Here is a 6087-nt window from a genome sequence, read left to right on the forward strand (position 1 = left end):
TCATGCCGGTTTTAATGATCTTTGCATGTATTTATCCACGAATTTCTTGAAAATTAAAAATTAGAATTGCTTAATTCTCTTTGTTTATAAATTTTTATGCCATGAAATTGTTTTATTATGTTTATATATTTCCTTGGGAGTAATTTGAGACTTGTTTGACTTAATTTGGTGAAGAAATGAACAAATCACCATTGTTGAACCTCTTAAGGTCGGGAAAACAATGTGGCTTGTTCTTGATGTTTTTGCTAGCAATTCTTGTCCAATTTGTCACAATATTTACTATAGTATTGCAAGAAATTGTTTGGTTGCTTGAAAAATGTCGTTATGCTCAATTTAAATTTGTGCTATGTTTTAATATTACGTACACTGTTTTCTGCGAACATAGTATCATGCGGCTAGGGGAACTTTAGATACCATAGAACCTTAATTTATGATAATTCTGCACAATGTAGCATTGCTAGACAGCGAGTCTCTGGTTCACGGTCCCGAGACGTTCGACGGGAGCACGAGCCCGTAGAGGACGATGTCGAACCCTCCACTTCGCTCAGCCGACTCCCTAAGTGGGATGAGCGGACCTTGTACTTTCCCCCGTCCACCATATCTTTAAGAGAGTGAGACGGGGCATCACAGTTGGGAGGACACGCTGTCATGGTTCCGGTTGTGACGGCTTGGGCAATCTGTACAAGATGTACATCGCCAGAGATGATCAGACGAGACTTCTATGGGAGTCTTGCGGGCTTACTACACTGTTCGAGACCTCCGAGGCCATGGTTGCCTCTAGCGAGGGTCATTATGTAGTTCGTGCTCTGGTGGAGTTCTTTTGGGACACCACCAACACTTTCCACTTCCCCTGGGGTGAGATGATGGTCACTCCTACCGACTTCAGTCTCATTACAGGACTGGAGTTTAGCTCCATGGAACTACCATTCGATAGCGGGATCGACGTCTTCTCTCCTGAGGTCGAGGAGCTATTGGGTCTGATTGTTATTCGGGCTCGAGCTGAGGTAGAGTCGACTCAGTTCAATGCTAGGGGGATTCGCCGCTCGACTCTAGCAGCGGCTTTTGACGATGGTGCGACTACCCGAGAGCAGTGGGTACGCATCTTTGCACTTATCTTGCTTTCAGGGACGTTCTCCCCTGACAAGGGTAGTAGGGCGCTGCTTTACTACCTTCCTGCCGTCCGCGATCTACACAGGATCGGGACTTACGATTGGGCTAGCTTAGCCTATGCTGATTTCATCCAAGCGCTACTGGACTCGTGTCGACATCGGTCCTTCGGGGCGAATGTTGTTGTGTCCAGCTTTTGGAGGGTCGTAGAGGTAAACTTTATTCCCTATAAAGTTTAGCTCTAGATTTTTGTTAGCACTTGCTGATAACTTTAGCTTCTTGTAGATCTGGTTCTATGAGTACTTCCCCTCAGCTGCGCCGGCGAGACCATCGCCGCGCAGGCTTCTAGTTAGTGCTTCTTGGGTCAGCCGCCGTGTGGGGATGTCCACTGCCTATATCCGAGATTAGATCATCTCGGTATGATTCTTTTCTTATTTGACATTTCGTGATTGCTTTAGATAGATTCTTGCCTGATTGACGCTCTTTGCAGGAGCCTGAGGTGTTGTACCAACCGTGGGTCGACTTGGCAGTCCCTGGGTTAGCCGCGTTGTATTCTGCTGAGCGTCGCTATTTCTTGGGGACTTATGGAGCGACTACATATCTTGGAGAGAGGGTTGCTATTCAGCATTCCTTAGATACCTTTGTCGTTCCTGCTCCTCCACCACGTCAGATGTTTAACGCCACGAGGTTGGTGAGCATGTCAGAGGAAGCCGGTACCCCTTGGCGATCTTACACGATCCCTGGAAGGTGCTATGGGGAGGAGCTACTGCTGTTGTTAGCTCCAGTTCCTGTACCTGTTGAGGATGTGGCGGTACGATTTTCAGCTTTTACCTTAAATTAAGTAGCCCCCATGTGATGTTTTACTGATTTTGTTTTGCCTTGTCAGGACGATGTTGTTGAGTTCGTGCCACACCGTATGTCTATCCATTATCAGGGGACATATGGGCCGATTGAGGACATGATTCCTCTGGCTCCTGAGGGCAAGTGCTTTGTGGAGCGGTCGATTCCTCGCCACCAGGTTCGGGTAAGCTTGTTTATTTGCAACTTTTTGTCCATATATGTTATGCATGTTTACTGAATTATTTCATTGACAGTTCTCACGCGAGGTGGTTTCGGCGATGGCACGATGCATAGATGCCTTCCGGAGCAAGCTTGTCCTGATGAGGAACGTGGCTACCTACCGTCGAGACGACGCAGTTCAAGAGGTAGTCTTCCCTTCATATGTTTTTGTATTACCGCTTCCATTTTTCTTATTTCTGATATTAATTTCTTTTGCAGGGTCAGCCTATTCCTTCTCGTACCCGCACGAGACCTGAGGTGCGGAGGGATCCGGCGATGTCTAGCTCGAGACGTCGCCGCACTGGTTCGGGAGGTCGGGGCGGTCGTTCGGAGGCTGCTCGTGCCGAGGCGGTAAAGGGCTAAGGCTCTTCCTCTGAGGCTGCACATGATGCGCCTGTAGGCCAGGGAGAGGTTACCTCGGCTCTTAGAGGTGGTGGGATGTACGAGGTTGGCTCATCATCGCAGCAGTCTCCGCAGCCTCAGCCTCAGGTTGATCTTGGGTGGATGGGTCCTGTGTTGAGTTTTCCTCCTCCCGAGGAGACTGGAGCTGGAGCCGGAGCTGGTGGAGAGGTTACTCCTCGTACAGCGCAGTTTTATGAGATAATGGGTGTACGTCCCCCGGCGCCGTAGTTTGTTCCTGTGCTTTTTATTATTTTATTTTGACTTTGTATAGAAATTTGCCTTTTAATTAGACTCATCATTTAGCCATGTTTGTATATACATACTATTATGAGTTTATTCTTTATTTGTCATGTTTTTTTCATTTTTATTATTATTATTATTATTATTATTATTATTATTATTATTATTTTTATTATTATTATTATTATTATTATTATTATTATTATTATTATTATTATTATTATTATTGTTATTATGTTCATGTTTGTGTGTGCAAGGAAATGTGAAAAATAATTTTGCGCAAAAATTCCGTCATTTTTATTATTGATGGAGGGTATCCGACTTTCTCCCCCAAAAAAGAAAAAAGGAAAAAAGGAAAAGTCAAATAAAATATTGGATTTATAAAAACTTGGAAGTTAGTCTAAATAAAATCAGAAAAATAATATAATTAATATAATAGCTATATTAATTAAAAGGGAGGAATAAATGAATATTTAGAAAAAGATAAGGAAACTGTAAAGTCATTAGCAGACTCGAATCAAGTCAAAAAATGCGGTTTTTTAGAAAGCGCGTATGATGAGGCATATTGGTGCCAGTTGGCGCCACGCGTTTTGGTGTAGCGCCAGGCGCTACACTTAGCGTTTGGCGACAGTCTCTGGCATCCGGCGCCAATAGTTGGCGTCTGGCGCTAATGAGCGCTGACTCCGAATCCTTCCCAGATTAAAACTGCTTCGATTTTGTGCATAAATATCCCCCTGCCCAGCCGATTTTCTACATAATTTCAGCAGATAAAATATTTCTTTGCTTTTAGAAAAATAACATCATGTCTCTAGTCACCAAAAGTTTTACCAACTACACCCATGAATGGTGTCGGTCTCTTAATGCCAAAGAGAGAAAAAAAATTAGATGTGTTTCACTTGGGGGGTATTTATGGTATCTAAGGGGTAGATCTTGATTCATATTTTATTCATACTGCTCTAGAATATTGGGATGTAGATACTCATTGCTTTAGAATAGGGTATGATGAAATTAGCCCTTTGTCGGAAGAATTTGGTGCTATTTTAGGTTTCCCTACGCTAGATCTTGTAGTAATCCCTAGAATAAATGAATATTATTATAAGGATTTTAAACGCTTCTTCAATTTAAAAGATAGAGATCTATCAAAAATAGTAGATGGTAGTATAGTTAATTTGAAAGAATTTGCTCGCCATTATTTTAATAGGCCTTATTCTGAATCTTTCAATGTTTATAGAAGAGGGGCTTTCTTGTGTTGCATGCTTAATCAATTTTTCCTAACTAATGGTAAAAATAATGAGGGTCAATCAATTATATCCACTGTTTTAGAACAAATTGAATCAGGGAGAAATCCAATGCATTTAATAGTTGGAGAGACCATGCTTAGTCTTGATGAGTTAAAGAGAAATCCAAAGACACCTTTTCGGGGCTCTCCAATTTTATTACAAGTAGAAAAATAATATTTTTAATTACAGAAATCAAAAAAATATTATTGTATAGTAATAATAATATATTTGCATTGCAATTTTTACAAATGTGGCTAATGGAAAGACTGGAACTAATTAGCCCTCCGGACAACATTGAGAAGTATACGCCAAATTGCTTCGTGAGAAGGAAGAAACGCTTATCTAAGATGGGGCGCCATGAATGGAAGAAGGTCTTCGTGTCTTGTAATTTTGCCATCAAGTGGATCATCCCTTGGTTGAAATAGAAAAGATGGTAGGTGTCAACAAGCAACCTTTTTGTCGTCTTCCAACCTTGTCCCGTATGACTTTTTATTATCCCTGCAGGGTAAAAAGACAATACAGCCTACTTCAGACTATTCCTTTCGGTGATCTTCGTCATCCCTACGAGTTCCCTGTCTCCCAAGAAGTAGACAAATTTGATGCTTATTGGAGCGCTAGACCTTTATGGGAATTAATTACCCAAAAGGTTCCTCCTTCCTTGCCCAATGATGTGAAAAAGTGGCTTCTAAAGAAACCTTCAAAGGTTGTGAAGAAACATCAGAGTAAAACTAATGTGAAGAGGCGTCTAGGTGACAAGGTGGATCCTGTTAAGGAACGCTTGGGTGAAAGGATCGACTTCAAAACACCTATAATGCCTAGGAAGAAGAGTACTGCAAAAGATAAAGAACAAAGGAATGCTGACACCACAGAAAAGAAAGCTTGGGTAGAAAAGAAGCATGGAGTCCTAGCTGAGGGGGAAAATATTTAGTCCAAAATTGAAAGTAGGTCCTCTAAAGGATGCCTATTAGCTAAGGTTATGGATGACGAAGAAGAAGCAGACAAAAATTGGAAAAGGGCTAAGAAAGAGAAAGAAGATTAAGAGCATTGCTTAATTTCCAATTATTAGACTTAGTTTAATTTTTTTTTAAAGTTAATTTATTTAAGCTTTATTTAAATTCCATCAATAATGTAATTTATTTTATTAATGAAATTCAAGCTTTTTAATTAAATTATTTACTTTAAATTTATTTTATTAAAGCAATGAAAAGCGAAGAATTAATTTTCCATAAATTTTTTCGAGTACGAAAGTCGAAAATTTTCCGAAAACACCGAAATGTTCCCAGACTTTTAACTGTAAACTGGCGCCACAATTTTGCGACTGGCGCCGGCTGCGGCAGTCTGGCGTCGGGCGACAGATGCCGTCGTCTGGCGTTATCATTCATTGGCTGGCGCCAGAATGTTTTTCGTGACGCCGATGTTTCGTCGATCTTCTGTCGAATTTTTTATTAATTCTGGGATGCGAGATTTTTTAAAAAAAAGTGGCTGCACCCCTAAAGGGTTTCCTACGTATCCTTTCTTAAGGAATCAAGCTAAACGTAGCTCTCTTGAGTATCCTACTCAAGTAATTATGGGTAGTATTTCTTAGGTTGGTCAAGACTTGTCATGTTCGAGAACTCATTGCCATCCATATCAGTTAATTTTGCTGCACCTCCTGTCAGGATTGTTTTGACAATGTAGGGTCCAGACCAATTAGGTCTAAATTTTCCCTTTGGATCTAAAACACTTTTCCTTAATGCTTTTAACACCAAGTCTCCTACTTTGATGTTTCTTGTCTTGACCTTCTTATTAAAATGCCTAGCCATACGAGTTTGGTAACATTGAGTGTGATGTAGAGCTTCTAGTCATTTTTCATCGAGTAGAATTAACTCTTCATATCTTGCTCTAGTCCATTAAACTTCATCAAGTTTGCTCTCTAATGCGATGCGTAGAGATGGAATCTCTAGTTTGACAGGTTGTACGACATCCATTCCATATACTAAGGAAAATGGCGTATTTCCTG

Source organism: Chenopodium album, chromosome 6 (assembly GCF_948465745.1).
Source record: "Chenopodium album chromosome 6, dcCheAlbu1.1, whole genome shotgun sequence".
In the NCBI taxonomy this organism is placed as follows: domain Eukaryota; kingdom Viridiplantae; phylum Streptophyta; class Magnoliopsida; order Caryophyllales; family Amaranthaceae; genus Chenopodium; species Chenopodium album.